This window comes from Salvelinus alpinus, chromosome 1, assembly GCF_045679555.1.
Source record: "Salvelinus alpinus chromosome 1, SLU_Salpinus.1, whole genome shotgun sequence".
NCBI lineage: Eukaryota > Metazoa > Chordata > Actinopteri > Salmoniformes > Salmonidae > Salvelinus > Salvelinus alpinus.
In genome coordinates this window covers 47,474,844-47,496,188 of record NC_092086.1, presented here as the reverse complement: position 1 = coordinate 47,496,188, position 21,345 = coordinate 47,474,844, and the positions used below count along the sequence as shown (strand labels likewise).

At 40.4% G+C, this 21,345-nt stretch overlaps 1 protein-coding gene across 2 annotated transcripts in view; it reads right to left on the bottom strand.

The window, feature by feature from the left end:
• LOC139578302 (protein ELFN1-like) overlaps positions 1-21,345 on the bottom strand; it is a 79,480-nt gene that overhangs the window by 28,670 nt on the left and 29,465 nt on the right. The window contains exon 2 of one of the 2 annotated variants that reach the window (XM_071405712.1): positions 9,971-10,107. The exons of the other annotated variant lie outside the window; for it this stretch is intronic. The gene's annotated coding sequence lies outside the window, so the exon portion shown is untranslated. The remainder of the gene's footprint in view (positions 1-9,970; positions 10,108-21,345) is intronic. 2 annotated transcript variants of the gene reach the window in all.

Sequence of the window (21,345 nt, the reverse complement as noted above, 5' to 3'; positions counted from 1 at the left end):
AAACACTGCCATACTGGTTTCTTACTACTCTCCATTTTGTGTCATATTGCACATAATGCCACAGTGAATCTTGATCTCAATCGCCTCTACAGTACCATGGGAACAATAGGCGATGTTCCATAGTTTTACCACAGCATTCTTTCTGGACAGGCTCTGTCCCTTGTGACACGTGTCAAAGAAAGCAGCTTGGCACAGAGGGCCCTCACCTCTTTTCAACTGTTTAACTTCCAGACGTCCTCAGCATCCGTCAAAGCAAAGTGTCAATCACAGGTTTAAAGTGGTCATTAAAAACCATACTCACAGTCTTTGTATTGTCTCCTCAGTTCCAAGGCTCAGTTAGAGGGGCTAAATAGAATGAGTGCATGGACTTGAAGTTGACCCTTTGGATCATCCTCAGATGAGAAGTGAACATGTTGCTTTTTGCTCAAGTAGCGCTCCCGAGGGCAGTACATCACCACTATCTATACTGGAGAGATTAAATCAACGCCAGTCAATTGATCTAGCTATCCAGGCGTTCACATTGATGTGTTCAACTGTGATAACATTTTGAAGTCCTTCCAAATGTGCCACCCTCGCTCGTGATTGACAAAGACACATCAAAAGCCAATTTGGCTCACATTGAAATCTAGTTGCCATGGACACTGACATTGTTTGAAATCAAAAGGAAACAGTGTCAATATTAGCTCCAGTTTTAAATTATAATAAAAAATTGTAACAGGTAAAAATCATTAAAACATGAAAGACTAATAGATTTAAGAGTTCTAATCCTGCTCCGGATGTGCAGAATGAATATCATATTTTAGTGACCCTTGCATTGGTGAGCATATTATAACTATTGATGGTTTGACCTTATGGACTCAGGAAAGATTGCTCTTCATAGTATCTACAATTCAGTCTATACACAATTGTGTACGTTCTTAGATGCCTTCTTCGAAGATTGACAGAGAGCAGCATACCACCATGTGTTTGTCACACCGTGATCTATTTCACCTGTCTTTGTGCTTGTCTCCACCCCCCTCCAGGTGTCGCCTATCTTCCTCGTTATCCACAGTGTATTTATACCTGTGTTCTCTGTTTGTCTGTTGCCAGTTCCTCTTCTCTTGTCAGGTCTTACCAGTGTGTTTTCCTGTCTAGCTGCTTTCTCACGGTCTGTTTCCCTGGTTCTGACAATTCTGCCTGTCGTGACCCTGAGCCTGCCTGCTGTTCTGTACCTTATTGTCTCTGCCCTGGATTACGGACCTCTGCCTGCCTTTGACCTGTCTTTTGCATGCCCCCTGTTTGGGTCAGTAAACATCTGTGACTAGCTGTCTGGGTCTTATCCTGAGTTCTGATAGTGTTGTATTGTGTTAACAAATAACAGAGATTTGAGCCTTTACCTTATCAGCAGACAACATGTGGTTCTACCAACAGATTCCATCCCTTTAGGGTTTAACAAGGAGAGTTTGAGGCTTTCTAGCAGTAAACCTTGGTTAAATTCCTGTTGCCATGCTGTTTATTCTCCACTGCCCTCGGATTCTCCACAATGTGAAAAACATGACAATTGAGGTACTGAGTACAAGTTCTAAGAGAATATGTTCATAGTAGTGGTATGTATTTTAGTGAAATTCCACCAAATAATTTCAAAATTGACATGTTTGAATCACTTTACCATTCAGTCTCTAGAGCTGGTACTCAAGCATAGGGAGGGTTGTGTTTTTTATATTGGGCATATGGGCGGGTAGTGTGTTTCTTCCCTGGTTTACATTCACTCTTTTGCAGGTTTTACTAAATATTTTCTGCCATCCTAGACACATTTCCTCATCTGCTTGGTACTTCCCTTATGCACTACGCTTTCCGTACACTAACTATATGACAGGTTAATATTTAAGTCATAATGCCCTCAGACAGTGTTTGGAGGATATATTGGCACGGGTGTTGTTAGGCCCGAGACGAAGTGGAGGGCCGGCAAACTGTGCCAATATATCCTCCAAACACCGGTTTTGAGTGCATTATCACTTTTATACAACGGGTTACCAACATATTCAAATAATATTTTCATTAAAATAAATGTTTTAATGAATTGAATCATTCTATTTAATCCTTCCACCAGATAGTCCCGACAAAAATCTAGGGTTGCTACCCAAGCCGGCTGGTCGTTCGTTCTATCGGTTCGGTTGCCAGAGACGTGACCCTGTCATTCAGTCTTTTTGTTCTGTATCTATGGACGTGGTCCAGTCGTTCTTTCTAAATGTTACATTGCCATACTGGCTGGCAACGTTCTTATCCCTTGCTTGCTAGCTAGCCAACTATAGCTAATTTACAGTCATGTCAAACAGTGCAGCCAGAATAACAACAGTAGCTGCATTTGCATTTGTTTAAGCTGTTTTCTTGTGACATTTATTTGGATATATCCATAACAATGAGCTAATGAGGCACGATTTTGCCTGGCATAGAAAATGTGCTCTCTCATCAGGACACTGTTGTTCAGAGGAGCTAGCTAACAACACAGCTAACAATTTCACTTCAAACTGAAGCTGGAAAGACTGCAAACTACCTGCACTTCGTTTTGTTTTACCTTCAATTGACATTTCTTTGTATATATCAATAAAAATTATGCCAGCTGATTCATGATTTCGACTGGCTGAGAATCGCTGTCTGCCTGTCTGTCTCGTCCCGACTCCCGACCCCTACACCTTCTTTACTACGGGAGAGCTGGAGATCGAAATGTAATATGGAAATAACGTTGCAAATGTTGGAGAGACAGCAAGGTTTATGCAAATCTCCGCTAAATGTTAGTCTCAAAGAAATGTAAGAAAATGTCTAGATGCTTTTTATAGTGGAAATCAAGTTTATAAATTGCCTGGTTGGGCTGAGGAGACACTGGATAGCACAGTAAGATGGAACAGAGTAAATAGTCATTTTAACGTCATAGATTTAGCTGGTGGAATAGACACCGGCTGGAATGCTTTTCTAACCAATCAGCATTCAGGATTAGACCCATCCGTTGTATAAAGTCTACCAGACTAACTGTCTATCCTGTACTCTATCCACCATTCATAGTGACAATAGTGGTAGGTGGATCGTTTGTCCAGATCTGCATTAGGCTAACTAGCAATCATACCACAAATAAAAGCATTCAAAGCTTCATAAGTGTTCCATATGAATCCACAAGAACAAATAGGTATAGCTGATAGGCAGCGGAGAAACCAGGTGCATAATTGTGCATGAAAGGACAGTGAAGACATGAGACATGCAGCTCAAAAAGCTTTCCTATATATCTTGTTTAGGGACATTTCTAGTATCCTACCTATAGTAGTCTACAACACCACAATACAATGAATAATTGCGTTATTATACTCTAGGCTGCAGGGAAAATGTCATTTGAATAACAGCGGAAAAGCCCTGTAATTTCAATGTTTCATTCAATTTGTATTCTTTTTTTATTTTATTTAACCTTTATTTAACAAGGCAAGTCAGTTAAGAACAAATTCTTATTTACAATGACGGCCTACCCCGGCCAAACCCGGACGACGCTGGGCCAGTTCTGCGCCGCCCTATGGGATCGGTGGATCAGTTGTGGGTCTTCTCTCTACAGTTTATAAGGTCTAGAAAGGAACAGTAGCAAGCCAGTCTGGGTGTATTTTTACTTCTGTTTTATTTTCTATTTTACTAAGCTGGGCTGTCTGTTGCAGATCATCATTCTCCCAAGTCCTATAATAGTGTGGCCACATACGCTCCTGGCAGTCCCAGTTATTCAGGAAAGCTTAACACATGCTCTGCCTCCTCTCCAACCCGAGCCTAAATATTTGTAATTTAACTATTAAAATGTATTACTTTTTATATGTGGCAGAAACACAACCAGTCACAATGTTTGAATCGGATTAGGCTACTTCAAACGTCTCTTGTAGGCATGCTCACGTTCATCCAAAATATAATTTCAGCATCCTCAAAATGGCTTGACATGAACTAGGTTTCCATCCAACCTTTTTGTGCGAGGAAAGTACATGTTGTATGAAAAATGTCAGGACATCATGGAAAAGCATACAATTTATTACGTTACAGATGAAATAATGATGAACTTCACAGGGTGGTGAAAGTGCACAATGATGAGCTTGATGCGCCTTTCAATAATTCTTATTCTGGTGTCATAATGATCGATGCTTGGCTGCAGTTTGACAAATAAAAATAATATTGCACTTTTGTCCATAATAATCTGATCATGTAGCCTATACACACACTGTGTCTGTGAGCTGTTGTCTAGAGCACACATGCCAATACCAGAGTGGACACATTCACTATACGTACGCAACATTTTTGGAGACAAAACCAGTAGACCTTGAAAATGCAATGGAAATCCATTTAACTTGTATTTTTTTATTCCGGTACATGAGAATTTAACCACAAAAGTTATTTTTATGTGCACTACGTATTTATGCACATAATTTTATCTGCAACAAATTAAATTAGATGGAAACACAACTCTGATGGGACAACACAATTTCACACTCAATTCGTGCAAATATGTAGAAAAAGTATTTCAGCAGATTTTGTGTGTTTTTGTGCGTTTTTGTGTGGCTTCATTTGTAGGAAAAGACACATTTTTGTGTGACTTCATTCATAAGGAAAATACATTTTTGGGGGACAAGCTTTGGAACAATCTTTTGAAAGTTATTGGAGCAATGCATTTTGGGCAATGGTGTTCTACACTGCTTTTTTTGGATCCCAAATGTATTTATATGAAAAAACAAAGGTGTTAACAACCCAATATTGTTAATCAGGGGTGGCAGGTAGCCTAGTGGTTAGAGCGTTGGGCCAGTAACTGAAAGGTTGCTGGATTGAATCCCGGAGCTGACATCATTCTGCCCCTGAACAAGGCAGTTAACCCACTGTTCCCCGGTAGGCCGTCATTGCAAATAAGAATTTGTTCTTAACTGACTTGCCTAGTTAAATAAAGGTGAAATCAAAAAATGTAATAAAAAATAATAATAAATATCAACCAGGTAGTCACCGAAATACTTACAGTATAATAGTAGCCTCTGGTTTAATTTCTTTTAAAGATATACCAATATTGTTTTCTATGCTTGTTTTCGCTTAATACTTGGGAATCTGGTGCTATGTCGGATTTTATGAGGGTTGCCAGATTGGAGTAAAAATCTGTATTTGTCTGTTTTTTTGTGGTATCGATGAAGGTATTTGATTGGGGAATGGGGATACATTATCATGATGGGAAATTAAATAACCAATAAGTGTGGGGAAACAGAAGACCCGCAAAAAAATCAGTTTGGTTTAAATTCCCCTGGTGCAACTGCATGGCATTTGCAATTATAACGAGTCTGTTAAGCCATATCAATGCATCAATTAAGCCATATCAATGCAGTTAAACAGGTTAATGTAAAATAATGAATTATGTTGACTTACACTTATGGCACTTCTAAGGCTGTTTGACAATGATTATTATGGTCGGATCAATCATGTTATATACTTCGGCTGTTGTAACAAGGCATATGCCAGCATTGTAGACCTACTCCCTCGGCCTAGAGGCATACTAAGCTTTCATGGCAACGGCTGTTACAGCTCACTTTGCCACGTATGAGCCTTGGTTAGAGTCCTCGTTGCGGCTTTCACTTTCTTCCGCTACATTGATGGCAGCGTTGGGATTACGTTCAGCTCACACCTAGTTATGTGATCTAGTGGTGGGAAGCGTTCTGTTCTTCAACATTGTGTTGGCTGTAATTACATTGATATATCTAGTGAACAATGGATAAGCAACATTGGGCGTGACGGATAGAAGTCGTCACTACAGGTGTCATCAAGCCTTACATCAAAGTTGCCTCTTGCTGAGTGGAAAGTGCTTTGCCCAGACCAGTTATTCAGAAGAAAATCATCTGTATGTCTAATTTACATAAGTTAACTTACCCGTGTGGTAAAAACGAACACATTCTACACCTTTACAAAGTACCTGTTTAAAGTGTTATTACAATCATGATGTTCTTTTGTTACTAAAGCTTATACATCTAATAACCTGACAATGATCCACATCATATGGGTAGACAGATAATGTAAGTGTGTTCTGCAGCAAAACACAACTATCCTTTTTTTAGGATGCAAACCAATAATATGAAATCACTGTTGATCCATCCTGTTCTGATCTAATGAGATGGATGTAGGATTTTCTACGGCCTAGAATCGAGGCCTTTCCCAGTCATGAAGGATGAAGCTAGGCCTCTCTTGGTTCTCATTGGCAAAGACTGAACTCAAATTAGGGGTAATATGTCAGACTCTCCTATACCACTTTGCCCAACATGTTATACCCCAGAGGTTGCAAATAAACCCTTTTTAAGGTGAAATAACTTGTATCATTATTATAGGGCTGCAAAACCAAAACTGAGCATTTCTCACTTGAAATTACTGCTGACATTGAACATAGTTTAGGTTAAGGATATTCAATTAATTTCAGACTCTCCTATACCACATTTCCAAACATCTTATACCTCATAGGTTGTGAATAAACCCCTTTTAAGCTGATACAACTTGCATCATTATTATAGGGCTGTGAAACCCATTGCCGAATTGCTTCATTTATTTATGGAGAGCAATTTCCGTTTTATAACAGGTAGTGTCCATTTATTTACAGTAGCGTGTTGATTCATTATTGCTTTCTTCAGTGGAAATACAGAATATGTATAAAAATGCCAAATATACCAAAAGCTAAATCAGGTATAGATTTAGGGCTATTTAACCATGTTAATCATTACTGAAACATTCAAACTACAAACACTTAACCAGCTAAAGATAATGAACACATGACAACTAGATACAAATATTTTATAAAAAATTATGAATACAAAAGTCAAGAGTTGGCTACAACATAAGTTTTAAAAAAAGGGAGTGTGTGTATATGTGTGTTGGTGTGTAAGTGTATAATGGTGTGTATTATATAATTATATAATTTCCCAACATAAAATTGTATCCATATTCCCCAGTCAAATATCTTCATCGATACCACAAAAAAAATAAAATCTGTATTTTTCTCCTATCTGGCAACCCTCATAAAATTTGACATACAGCGCAATCGGAAGGTATTCAGACCCCTTGACTTTTTCCACATTTTATTACGTTACAGCCTTATTCTAAAATGAAATAAATAGTTATTTTTCCTAATCAATCTACACACAATACCTCACAATCACAAAGCAAAAACAGTTTTTTAGAAATTTTTGCAAATGTATTAAATAAAAAACAGAAATATCACATTTACATAAATATTCAGACCCTTTACTCGGTACTTTGTTGAAGCACCTTTGGCAGTGTTTACAGCCTCGAGTCTTCTTGGGTATGACGCTACAAGCTTGGCACACCTGTATTTGACGAGTTTATCCCATTCTTCTCTGCAGATCCTCTCAAGCTATGTCAGGTTGGATGGGGAGCGTTGCTGCACAGCTATTTTCAGGTCTCTCCAGAGATGTTCGATCGGGTTCAAGTCCGGGCTCTGGCTGGGCCACTCAAGGACATTCAGAGTCTTGTCCCGAAGCCACTCCTGCGCTGTCTTGGCTGTGTGCTTAGGGTCGTTGTCCTGTTGGAAGGTGAGGCTTCACCCCAGTCTGAGGTCCTGAGCGCTCTGGAGCAGGTTTTCATCAAGGATCTCTCTGTACTTTGTTCCGTTCATCTTTGCCTCGATCAAAGTCTCTCAGTCCCTGCCGCTGAAAATGCTACCACCACCATGCGTCACCGTAGGGATGGTGCCAGGTTTCTTCCAGATGTGACACTTGACATTTAGGCCAAAGAGTTCAATCTTGGTTTCATCAGACCAGAGAATCTTGTTTTTCATGGTCTGAGAGTCTTTAGGTGCCTTTTTGGCAAAGTACAAGCAGGCTGTCATCTGCCTTTTACTGAGGATTGGCTTCCATCTGGAAGGTTCTCTCATCTCCACAGAGGAACTCTAGAGCTCTCTCAGAGTGACCATCAGGTTCTTGGTCACCTCCCTGACCAAGGCCCTTCTCCCCCGGTGCTCAGTTTGGCTGGGCGGCCAGCTCTAGGAAGAGTCTTGGTGGTGATGGAGGCCACTGTGTTCTTGGGGATCTTCAATGCTGCAGAAATGTTTTGGTACCCTTCCCCAGATCTGTGCCTTTACACAATCCTGTCTCAGAGCTCTACGGACAATTCCTTCGACCTCATGGCTTGGTTTTTGCTCTGACATGCACCGTCAACTGTTGGATCTTATATAGACAGGTGTATGCCTTTTCCAAATCATGTTCAATTAATTGAATTTACCACAGGTGGACTCCAATCAAGTTGTAGAAACATCTCAAGGATGATCAATGGAAACAGGATGAACCTGAGCTCAAAATCGAGTCTCATAGCTAAGGGGCTGAACAATTATGTGAAGAAGGTATTTCTGTTTTAGATTTTTATACATTTGTAAACATTTCTAAAAACCTGTTTTTGCTTTGTCATTATGGGGTATTGTGTGCAGATTTCTGAGTATTTTTTATTTTTATCCATTTTTGAATAAGGCTGTAACGTACCGAAATGTGGAAAAAGTCAAGGGATCTGAATACTTTCCGAAGGCACTGTATATATATAAATAAAAGTGGGAAACAAAAAAAGGTAGTGTAGAACACCATTGCCCATCATGCATTGCTCTAATGACTTTCAAAACATTGTTCCGAAGTTTGCCTCCCCAAAAGGTATTTTCCTCTGAATGAAGTCACATAAAAATGTGTGTCTTTTCACACGAATTAAGACACAAAAATGCACGGAATCTGCTGAAATACTTTTTGTACATATTGCACGAATTGAGTGTGAGATTGTGTTGGATGGGGAAAATATTGTTTTTATGCAAATGTTTGAACATTTGCATGAAAATCTTTTGCCAATTGGATGGAAACCTAGCTATAAACACCATAAAGACTCTGGCAAGTGCTCTAATCCAGTGTCACTTTGATTATGCCTGCACATCACGGTTCAACAGCAGCCCCAAATGTCTAAAGAATAAGCTACAGACCAGCCAAAACAAGCTTGTAAGAATTGTGCTTGAACTACCCTCTCATACTCATCTGGAGGTCAATCATTTTAAGCAGCTAGGATGGCTATCTGTGGAAAAACAATTGTCTTATTAATTCAACTTGCTCTGGTCCACAGAATTATCCCAGATTCAGCCCCCAGGTACCTATCCAACTATTTGTTATTTGTTAGAGCTGTCCACCAGAAAAATACCAGAGCCAGAGACTGTAATATTAACTGTTTTAAATATAACAGTCTACCTGGTAAGAACAATTAAGCAATAAGGCACGAGGGGGTGTGGTATATGGCCAATATACCACAACTAAGAGCTGTTCTTAGCGCCCAAAGTCGGTATGCTTTGTTAATTGGCTGTGTGGTGCATTGGCACAGAAACCTGTTAATGGAAAATGTGTTGCATGTATTTTATATATCTATAAATATGGCATCAAAATGTAGAAAATCTGATTTCTCTCTAGCTTATCATGGTCTGCAGCCAGCTCTGGTCATAGTGTAGGCCTAGTGAAACAAGCAGGTAGAGCAAGCTCGTACGTGGTGGTCTGCGAACCCTCAACCTTCTGGCCCGTAGCCCTGTGTGGCATCGACTATGTCACAAAAACATGCCAGTATGGCAAAGTTGATGTTTATCCACATTTATAAACACAGGGTTGCTACAGTTGCTGTTACTTGTGATCATAAACATAATTTATTATCAATTATATGAGGGTGGACGGTGTGCATTTGTATTTTACAGTTTTTATGACCCCCACCCAGTGAATTTAGAACTGACCCTTCGAATTGATTTTCTTTTGTTGGAGAATGCCATGTCCTGTGAGGGCTTGTCTTGTCTCATGTAGTTATCCATGCGTATTGTGACCGGTAGATTAGAGATAGATTCCCCGGGATCCTCTTAGGGACACACATTACAGGGCAGCGTATCACCTGGAGGGAGTCATGCTAAGGTTGAATCGATGCCAGTCACTGGACTTACCTCTGCTATCTGGGTTAATGTCTCCGATAAGTAAAAGCATCTCTGGGATCCTCCAGCAGCATCAGTCCAGTCCTCATGGATCCTTCTTCTGGTCCTCTCAGATAATCGAAGGGTAAATCAAACAGCTCCTTTTTGCTCTACGCACAGGAAAACATATGGCAGAGTGCAATGTGTGAATGAATCTCTCAATAACTTTTGAGTGGTTTTAAAACATTTCTGTCCAAACAAAGATAGAAATCCATGTAGAAATCAATATTTTAGTATCTAGCCAGATCACACTGCTGTTTTGGTTCAGAATAGGGTCGTTGGTTTTCGTAGTGCTCATAAAGGAGTGGTTCCCAACTCCGGTCCTCCAGTACCCCCAACAGTATACATTTCTGTTGTGGCCCAAGACAAGCACACTTGATTCTACTAATCAACTAATCATCAACCCCTCAACAAGTAGAATGAGGTGTGTTTGTATGGGGCTTCAACAGAAATGTATACTGTTGGGGGTACTGGAGGACCGGAGTTACGACCCCTGTCATAAAGGATTGATTAGGGGAATTAATCTTAGGTGGGTGACCCTTATTACCTATAATGACCTATCATTGCTGGAGCTCTCTGCAATAGCAATTCATGAGCACGTCCAATAGCACAACCCTTTTTTTAAAGGACTGATTTGATTCACTCTATAAACCTCAATTAACAGGAACAAGCTAATGAAATTCTGTATACCATATTCTGGCCATGCAATTTCCTGTGATCAGCAAACTGCTCGTACTAATTAAACAAAACTCAATTTGCTTTCCTCCCTCTAAATGGCTTCCCGTATAAACCCAATGACTATTTTCCATACTCACTGCCCAGGGGGAACATGGGTGCTCTCTCTGTTCATATTACGGAAAGGCAAGACAATGATGAGAAACGGATGCTTTGTACCCAGTATATGTCATTTGTTAGCTAAATAGAATATGATGTATAGCCCTGCTGTTGTCTTTACTCATGTTGGTATGATCTTGTTTATGAAGTCTCTATGCAACACTGCACTAATGAAAAGTTCCTATATAGAGACACCTACATACATATTAACTCAAGCTTCAGATGAGTGCGCTATCAGTATTCATATTAGTACTCTTGTCGAAATGAAATGATTCTCTAGTCCCCTCTCCTGTGATCCACTGTTTGCGTGACATGCAGTATCTTGGGAAAAACACAGACAGAAATGCAATGTTGAACAGTAGCTAATGGAAATCTGAAACACTGCTAGAATTTCAATAAATCCGAGGACGATAGATAACACCATTCAATTAGTTGGTAAGGATGCAATTTGCATTCTGTTGAAAGAGGTGATAGTTTGAGTGCCCCGAGGCAGCTGCCATATAGCGCAGGCGGGCCTATGAAAAAAAAACAAAAAAAACAGCGGAAACAAGAACCAAAAGAAGAGTTTGGGGAGTCTTGGGCGCTATTCTTTTAATTACTCATCATAATGACTCCATTTAGCTGTTCAATGACCCATTTTATGGCATTGAACAGGCCTGGGAAGCCCTGTGTCCTTGGCAGGATTGATCCTGCAGCTGCCCCAGTTAGTTGCCCCAGCTAGCCTACACTGCAGAACTGAAAACCCTTCCCTCGACTCAGACCCCTGGGGGAATACAAGGGTCTCTCAAATATTGACATAAAAAACATCACGTCTACATTGGTTTTCACTGTTATTAAACACAACCGTAACTCAATACATTATTTTCCAGAGAAAAAATGTAAACAGAGAAAAAAATATAAACGGACGAGAAACGCAAAACCCCAGGGGGACTTCAAATGTAAGTAAATGTTGTTTCCTGCACATATTTGTAAAAAATCAATGTAGTAACTAAATGAAGGAAACAAAATGACAAGTAAACAGGAATCACATCACATCTCCTATTAGAGCAGAATCATCCCCTCCCCCCATGTTATCTCAGTGGCTGATGCTCTTCTCTACTCAGACAGTACATGTAGTTTTGACAGGATTCTGACCTATTTGTGATGTAAGTGTTTCTGAGGTGGGGCGGGGGGCAGGCCGCAGGGGGGAGCAGGAGCCCAGGAGGAGGTGCAGGCCCCATATGGCCTTGGAGAGAGAGAGAGCAGGAGTTTATGGCACATCACCGGCACACTGACCCTGAGCACTGGAAGGCTGGGCATCAACCCAGTCCGATCTGACTGACTGACTCTGCTCAGCTGCTGACAAGTGCAGAGGGGCACACAGGGGTATGTGGACCAAAATAGCCCTGCTGTGGTCCACTTCAGTTTGAAGCAATTGCTCACAAATCACTGGCATGCACTTTCCTCCAAGATAGCGTTCCATAAAATAAGCTATGTTGCACTGGAAATGCATTCCCTTTGTGTCTGAAATAATATACTCATGTTTTCATTATTGAGGACACCCTGGATACCCTGTTTCAATTTGTGATAATGATAGCAATATTACAAGACATTGCTACACGCGATTAGTGAAGTCCTTAGGTATTACTGTCTCAAGTTAATGATGTTCCCCATGAGTATGGGGTTGAATTTCCTAGACCATTAATAAATTATTGCTATGAAGATACTGCACGTAGAACATTCTGTCTGCCAAGATACACCGATTGCATTACAATCTGTTCAATGTCAAATATCACACAAATTATAAAGGGAAGCACAGAAAGTAACGGTAATGTCATGGCATTGGTTATCCATGGTACTGGAATTAAGTTAAAGCCGGGATTCAAGCCACACAGATTACATGCATCACATCGATTTTACATCTTGGATGGAATGTCAACAATATGGATTCCCAATACATTGTTTTGTCTGGCTCGGTTGTTCTTGTACTAGATTCACTGTGGAAGTTGTGTAGTAGAAAGATGTTGCCAGTTAGTTGTGAGATAACCATCTGTCCATTCCACTCTCTCGGTCTGTCGACAAGTAAATACAATTAATTTTGTACTAAAGAAGAACATGACAAGGCTGAACAATAGAAAATAAAACTGGGGCTGTTAATGTGGGAATCCAACATTTCCCAATTACACATTTTGTTGTGTATTCCCCTCTATTTTTAATACTTCAAAGCAGTGCGGCACAAAATAGTGATGGTAATTACATTGTTAACTTAGTGTTGCATTGCAACCCTTCTCTGAGGGACCTCAATGTGCTTGGTTAAGGCTGAGACTTTAACGAATGTACAAAGAAAACAACAGAGACGGGATGAGAGATTCCAGAACGGAATGGATGGATTCATCTGAAAACAAAAAGAGCACTGGACGTCCCCAAGAATTCAATGAGTAATAAAAGAACCCCATGCCAATTAATTTAAAGATCATTTTGAACAGAAAGAAAATATGGGTTAGTATGTGTATCTTTGCTCTGAAAATATCCTATATTTAATCATGTGTGATCTGCAGGAAATACAAATACAAAAATGAGATTAAAACTCAAATAATCTTCCAGGTATGAAAAAATGCCATCGGCTCACAAAAGCTTTGTAGAAGAAGAAAGTGAATTGCTAAGTGCGTTGGCTTTTTGTACAAGAGCATAATTCCAATGGAATATTCCCAAAAGGCGGAGTTGGAGACCGATGCAGCACTACACAGCACAGTAACATACAGTGAAACCATAAGAATGATGTAAGGTTTTACTGCATTTTTAGGACCTAGTCACATAAGCATTTCGCTGCACCTGCTATAACACCTGCTAAACTGTGTACGCGACCAATAAACTTTGATTTGAGGTGTCTTAAAAGAAAGACGGCCATAAGAGAGGGCGGCTGGGCGTCTTGGAGGTCTTTTTAAGAGGAGAAGTATGCAGTCGTGCATATAATTATTCTCTGTGATGGGCTGAGATGCACACACTGGGATTATGTTTAGACAATCATAGAGGGGACACCCTAAGACAAAGAACAGCCTCCACATGATGGAAACAGAAGCCCCGTTTACACCTGGTTCTAACATGCGTCCTTTGTCCTGATCTTGTCGACATTGTGATTGTGCACACATTTTTTAAAACAGGTGTAGATGATTAAAAGACGCATTAGTGATCTGATTGTGATCAGATCTTCCTGACTACCTCTGGAGGGATCCATTGTATCTGGATATCAATCAAGTGTAAACAGATCTGGATAGTCAAACTATTTAAATCATCATTATACTGGTTTCTAAAATGGAAATATTTAGATCACACAATTAATCATTAGTTGGATTGAAAAGTGACTATATCTGTGGTGGTGCAATGCAACCAACCTTTCTAAATACAGGGCAACCAAGATAATCTAAAAACAATGGATTCAGGCGATTAAGTTAAGTTTGGGTGGAAAAGACTGATTCCAGGAAGACCATATGGATCGGTTTCCGAGGCAACAATTTGTTTTCGTATTTGTTGAATTCTCACTTTGTTGGGCTATGCACAAGATCCAGTAGGAAAACAGACCCTGTTTTTGTAAACTTGATTTCACATCTGAGTGAGTCAGTCTCTCCGTTAGTTAGACCCGGAGGCATGGAGGCGAGGAGCCACACTGTTAGTTCCCTCTAGGGAGACTGAGAGAGTAGGACTTTTCTGATGCACCTGCAAACAGTAAGCCACTAGGAAAACAAAACACACCGAAATCCTTGAAATGAACATGCCAAAAATAGATTATACAGTATTATTGTCAACCATCAGGCAATGTAAATATTCTCTGGCCCTTCCAAACACATTTCAAACAAAATTGGTTTCCAGATACTTTTACTACAAGTTTACTGTTTCAATATTGAAGGTATATGGCATTATTGTACAAGCATGTGCATGTTAAGATGAGTTGTTATACTGAAAGAAGTGTGAGACCAACACAACACGTGTGAGATACATTTCTTTAGTCCACGGGGAGCTGGAATCTTCAGGCGATCTCATTTTACCAACCACCAAAATGCTAGTAAGCTAAAAACGAATCATAACAACATGCTTATTAACGCACTACCTTAGTTAAAGGAAGGACCTCAGGACACAAGGGAGGAGCACTGTTCAAAGTTTTATATTTGATATTTTTGTCAGAAATTTTTGTCAGCTTGACTAACTCATTTTTTAGCTTAATGCTCATGACCAGCTGTAATAGTGGGGTTGACTGACTACTCTAGAAAGGGTTGCATGAATTGATAGCAGCAGCGAATGTTGGCATCATGCACACTATGTCTTAACTGGACTCTGGAGGTCAAGTGGCGTATTTGTGTAATGTGTACTGTACTGTAACTCTTCCAGTACACTGTTTTACAATAACATCCCATCATTACTTGATGGCTTTCACCTTTTACGACCTGTCCGTTGAAATGCTAACGTTCATATAACATTCATGAGCCATCTAAAAATGTCATCGCGTCATGAATACATCAAGATGACATTGTCACCCCCCACCCACTGTCCTATTAGAAGCTCGTCATGTCCAAATATGATGTCTGCTCACTATTCCATTATGGAGAGTTAATGCTTCAACCTATCAATGTAACACATGTCGCGCTCAATGTTATAACACCTGAAAGCTGTACACTTAACTCTTGCCCTGTAAAAGAAGACTATGCAGATCTGTGCAAGGCTGAATTTCAACATCTTTTGTTACATCGACTTTCAAATGGAGTATAGGGACTGGTGGTTGTGAACATGGCTGTTCTGCTCTAACGTAAAGAAGGACTGAATGGTACACTGAGGAATGCTAGGGGAAGCTATTACATGACATGCACTCAGGGGGTTTCTTTGTACTTCGGCGGGGGAATTATTCATTTAGTAGCTGATCTCTGCCTCTTTGCGAAGGCTTTGTGTCTGAATAGTAATGTGCTCCTGCAAATGTCCTCATACACACAGATGTGACAAAGATATTAATGTACTCCCTTGCCTGTTTTTGCTCTCAAGAATCATTCACCAAGAGCATCTTCATAGAGATTTCTAAAAGGACATAATGACTTTTATACTTAATCAAAGCAGGATCTCTTAAGTGACACAGGCAATAATGTGTTATTATACTGGATATGTAGGGTGGAAAGATTAGCATGACAGTATAACAGGCTCACTGCATGTGTTTTTTACTCTGGGGCTATTATTGCTTTGAGCAGCTTTTCTCCGGGGCCTCAAAGGCTACGGAGAGTTGCATGGAAATCCAGTGTATAATGGTAATCTAGGATTGCTTCTGAGGCACAAAAAGGAAAGTGTGGGAGCCCTTAAGACACTAATGGATAGGGGTTATTTTCAGGAATAGAAAGGATTCTTCCAACATTGTGTGCTTTCAATACAACAAAGACCAAGCTACATGAAGACACCAAGTGACTGATGGATTGGGTATTGTTCGAACATGAACGGCACACTATAAGGTAACACTTTATTTGGATAGATCAGTGACATTTCAGCTAACTATCTACTAACCCTGACCCTAGTTCTAACAATAACCTTGACCCTTATCCTAACCCTAAACTTAACCCTTACACTAACACTAACCTTAATCCGTATCCTAACCCTGATTATCAACCTAACCCTAAACGTAAACGTAACCTTAACATGCAGTTGCTTTTCAACAGATATTTTGTTCATAGTATAGTTTGCTATAAGTGTGACCCGCTATAATTAACAGAAGAGGTCAGTGATGAGATGAGCTTTAGAATAGTTGTCATTAAATCTCTTAACCCATCTGTAAACCTCTGAAACACTAAATGTCACCATGCTAACACAAACAACTGACCTCCTTGTGTGAAGTCTTTTTCAAGTCGGGTTGAAATAATTATTAGATAATCCATTGAAACTAGAACACAACACCATGAAACGAGTAGCCTGCTCAATGATGCCTGGTGCATTTTTCATCACAATACAGCAGCCTGAAGAACATCTATTTTTAACCAGCTCTTGGTATTCAGTCATGAATGAAACATATCAAGTAACACATCATATTTATGTATCTGTTTCCATGTGGAAGATTTCATTTCCTTTGTAACACCTGCTACGGGGCTGGAGTACTGTAGCGGGCTAATCAGGAAACGCAAAACAAAAGTGAGGCTAATTAGCGGGGTACACTTCCGTTGAGGGATACAGCTAAGCCTGCTACCTGGATCACAACCAAGAACGCCGATAACCGACACGTCTCACTGAAATGTACATTCAAGTAAATGTTATAAGGAAGTCAGGTGGGAAGAAATTTGTTAACACAAATCTGGAGGCACAACAGAACTATGTCCAAGAAGAAGATCTCATCCAGAGAATATCAGCAAAACATCAAACCAGTTAGGGGTAGATCATCTCCTGATATGGCCCAAACTTGAAATTAGAATGAGAAGGCCTGCAGTGCCTCCTGGTCTCTCAACAACTCTCCCTGACAGAAAAAGATGGCGATAACTATTGTCATCAGTGCCATTAGTGGGTTTGGATTCAGTGGAATTCTGGGGACATTGAGCAGGATCACTGGAGCACTGCAGAGCATCACAGTGCTGAGTCATAAAGTTCCTCTCTCTGTCTGAGAAGAATATTAATCAAAGTAAGTTGGACATATTCAAAATGTACTATTCAGGACTTGGAGAACAACTAGCGAATCCAAAATGAACTCCTGGTGACATTGGCCTGCAGATGTATCATGTCAGACCGCACAACGCCACAGAATAATGAGCTACAGCACCATGGAAACAAATATTTTCTCATTTACACATGTATAATAAATGCCTCCCTTATGTGAGGAATTAAGTTCTGCATGTAGATCTGAATGAAGGATGTAAATGGCCTGTAAAGGGTAAACAGGAATGATTTTCCATGAGTATATTGTATAGTGAGCCCGCCATTAAGGCCAGTTGCACACTAATTGATGGAAGTCCTTTGTGCTGTGCTGTAAGTCCTCTGCACTCTGTGCTGCATGTTGATGTCCTTCACATTTTCAGCAAGCTTGAGGCATGATGCCGGAACAAATAACATTGTCCTCTCCAAATGCATAAACAAAACAATTGCAGATTGCAAATGACTTGAAGAGCTTTAACTAGTGGTGTGCCTGTGGCTTGACTGAATTGTATTGTAGTGAACGATGCGAAAGGCTTGTACATTCCTTGTGGACAATCCACAGTGAAGAAATGACCCAGGCTGTCTTTCCCCTATTTCACCTAACTCCTTTAAAGTATCGAGTTGAAGGTAAGGACGTGCAATGTTGAGGGTGGCTGACTGTAGGGCTGCACCAATCATTAGGGCTGTGTTGAACAAGCCCAATGCACACATACAGTACTCTCTACAGGAGTGACGGTAGCGGGCCAAGTGTTCTGCTCCTGCTTCAGGAGTTTGTTTAACAAGCTTATGTTATGAGACACCATCTCCTAGCTGCTTTACGGAACAGAGAGAAGTGCCCCGTACTTTAAACACATCCTTGTCCAATGCTCCAAAGCAATGAGTGAAAGTGAACAGTCATCCAGCCATCCGGCCAAGCCCTCCCACACTGTTAATGTATGCCCATTCAAATATTCAACATTGATAAAACTGAAAGTGGAAAATCAATTTCCTGCTTCTGATTCCGTTATGAGCATGTTATCATTCAGAGCACACTGGGCTTCTGCTGCAATGTGGCCCACTGAAGCTTCTGGAAATCACTCACCACCACGACATCCTACTTGCCAGGTTAGGGCACTTTGTTCTGGCTGCAGTATAAGCTCAATAAATCACCACACAATAACCTGGATCCTTCACAAGAGCTGGGTGGCCCTTCTGAATATAGACACCAATGTCAATAGCCTTGCACATATTGCTGGACCAATTCTTGACACTATTTTAGCCTTGAGAGCATTCGTTTTTGCAGAAAATCACACACTAGGTTCTCTAAAACGATGAGCCTCTTGGATTCTCTAAGTGATCAAACACAAATGGATTCTTAAATCAAGAAACGGACAGATTGTAATAAAATTGTGCCGCAGCTGATTCTTTTTCAGTTTACTTCATGAGTGCTTCAAAGATTCAGTAGCTAAGTGTTTGCACTCTAAGCATTACACAACGTCTTCATATTAATGACTGTTGCCACACTTGATTCATAAAAGGGCCTGAGAGAGCTGGTAATGTGCCTTTGGGTCTGATAAAGCCACAGTGTTGACGTCTGCTGTAACTTAGAATCCAGAGCAACTCAGTGCCACAACATGTTCCAAACACAGCTGTGGTCTAGCATTCTATAGCTCACACCATACAGGTTTGCTACAATAATTAGAAAATATCAAGACTGTATTTTCTAAGATTTTTGGACCTCTTTAAACGGTTGCTTGACATGTTAACCATCCTTCATAACCCTAGCCTATTTAATTATGCTTTGATACAAGGGGTAGATGCCATTCAACTATTAAGATGCAGAAATTAATTGTCTTACATTTAATTGATAATTATGCCAAATTAAAGTAAAATTGCACATTCTGGGCTATTTTAGAGGACACAAAACAAAATGGGACACGAAACAATCTTCATATATCTTTTGGGTCAATGTCATGTATCTAGAATGATTCTGAAGCATGATGGAACTTGCACAGAAGTGCTTACAAAGGAAAACATTATGCATTAAATTATTAGGGTCAAATAATAATATTGGCTCACTCAAAGTGTTCTCTTTCTAGGAGGCAAAGTTTGAGCCCAAGATCCAGTCTTGATTTTGTAATAATGTTTTAAAACACTGCTCCAAGACACTCCACAAGTGACTTGTGACTCGGCAAATTCACGCAATTCGTTGTTTGCTTGTTGTTGCCACACCTCCCTGCCCCCTGCCTGCTCCAGGGCTCTGTGTTGTATTGTGTTCGTGTGCCTGAAGCGTGAGGACTTCATTAGAGAGACACTCTGAGAGCCTGCTGAGGCTTAGCCCAGACTGGGACTCCTGCCATGTCAATCAAACAGCAGCACAAGGGGACAGAGCCGTTTACAATCTCAAAGCAAAGAAACGCCAGTCAATGCGCCCCAAAATAGATTGATGAGCTCGCCTTTCGACGGTGCAACATGTATTGCACCTGGAGCGCAGACAAGGAGTAGCTACAGATTGGAGTAATTGGCAAAAACATGTCCACAAGCTGTACTCTGTACCAGCATCTCCAGCCTCCTTAATTTTCAGTGGACTGCTGTTTGTTAGCCCGTAGTAACAGAAAGGTTTCGACTAATTACCGAAGACAAGTAAACGACTACAATTTACAAGAGGTGAAGCTAAACCCTCAAGCCCAAATGCTTTGTTTCCTATGCACCACTACCATTACTGTAGCTGCCTCTGGTGTACAGTAGTGTTACTGCCTCTGGTGTAGAGTACATTAGCTTTACTGCCTCTGGTGTGGAGTACATTAGCTTTACTGCCTCTGGTGTAGAGTACAGTAGCTTTACTGCCTCTGGTGTGGCGTACATTAGCTTTACTGCCTCTGGTGTAGAGTACAGTAGCTTTACTGCCTCTGGTGTGGCGTACATTAGCTTTACTGCCTCTGGTGTAGAGTACAGTAGCTTTACTGCCTCTGGTGTGGAGTACATTAGCTTTACTGCCTCTGGTGTAGAGTACAGTAGTGTTACTGAATCTGGTGTAAAGTACAGTAGTGTTACTGAATCTGGTGTACGTAGCGTTACTGCCTCTGGTGTACAGTACAGTAGTGTTTCTGAATCTGGTGTACAGTACAGTAGTGTTTCTGAATCTGGTGTACAGTACAGTAGTGTTTCTGAATTTGGTGTACAGTACAGTAGTGTTTCTGAATCTGGTGTACAGTACAGTAGCGTTACTGGCAACTTTGCTTAACTTTCTTCTTAAGTCTATAGTTAAGGAAAAAACCTTCTTAATCCGGCCCCTGGAATGCATTTCAATTAACAGGTGTGCCTTATTAAAAGTTAATTTGTGGAATTTCTTTCCTTCTTAATGCATTTGAGCTAATCAGTTGTGTTGTGACAAGGTACAGTAGGGTTGGTATACAGAAGATAGCCTTATTTGGTAGAAGACCAATCCATATTATGGCAAGAACAGCTCAAATAAGCAAAGAGAAACGACAGTCCATTATTACTTGAAGACATGAACGTCAGTCAATTCGGAAAATGTCAAGAACTTTGAAAGTTTCTTCAAGTGCAGTTGCAAAAACAATCAAGCGCTATGATGAAACTGGCTCTCACGAGGACCGCCACAGGAAAGGAAGACCCAGAGTTACCTCTGCTGCAGAGGATAAGTTCACAGAGTGAACTGAACCTCAGATTGCAGCCCAAATAAATGCATCACAGAGTTCAAGTAACAGACACATCTCAACATCAACTGTTCAGAGGAGACTGTGTGAATCAGGCCTTCATGGTCGAATTGCTGCAAAGAAACCACTAATAAAGGACACCAATAATAAGAAGAGACTTGCTTGGGCCAAGAAACAGAAGCAATGAACATTAGACCAGTGGAAATCTGTCTTTTGGTCTGATGAGTCCAAATG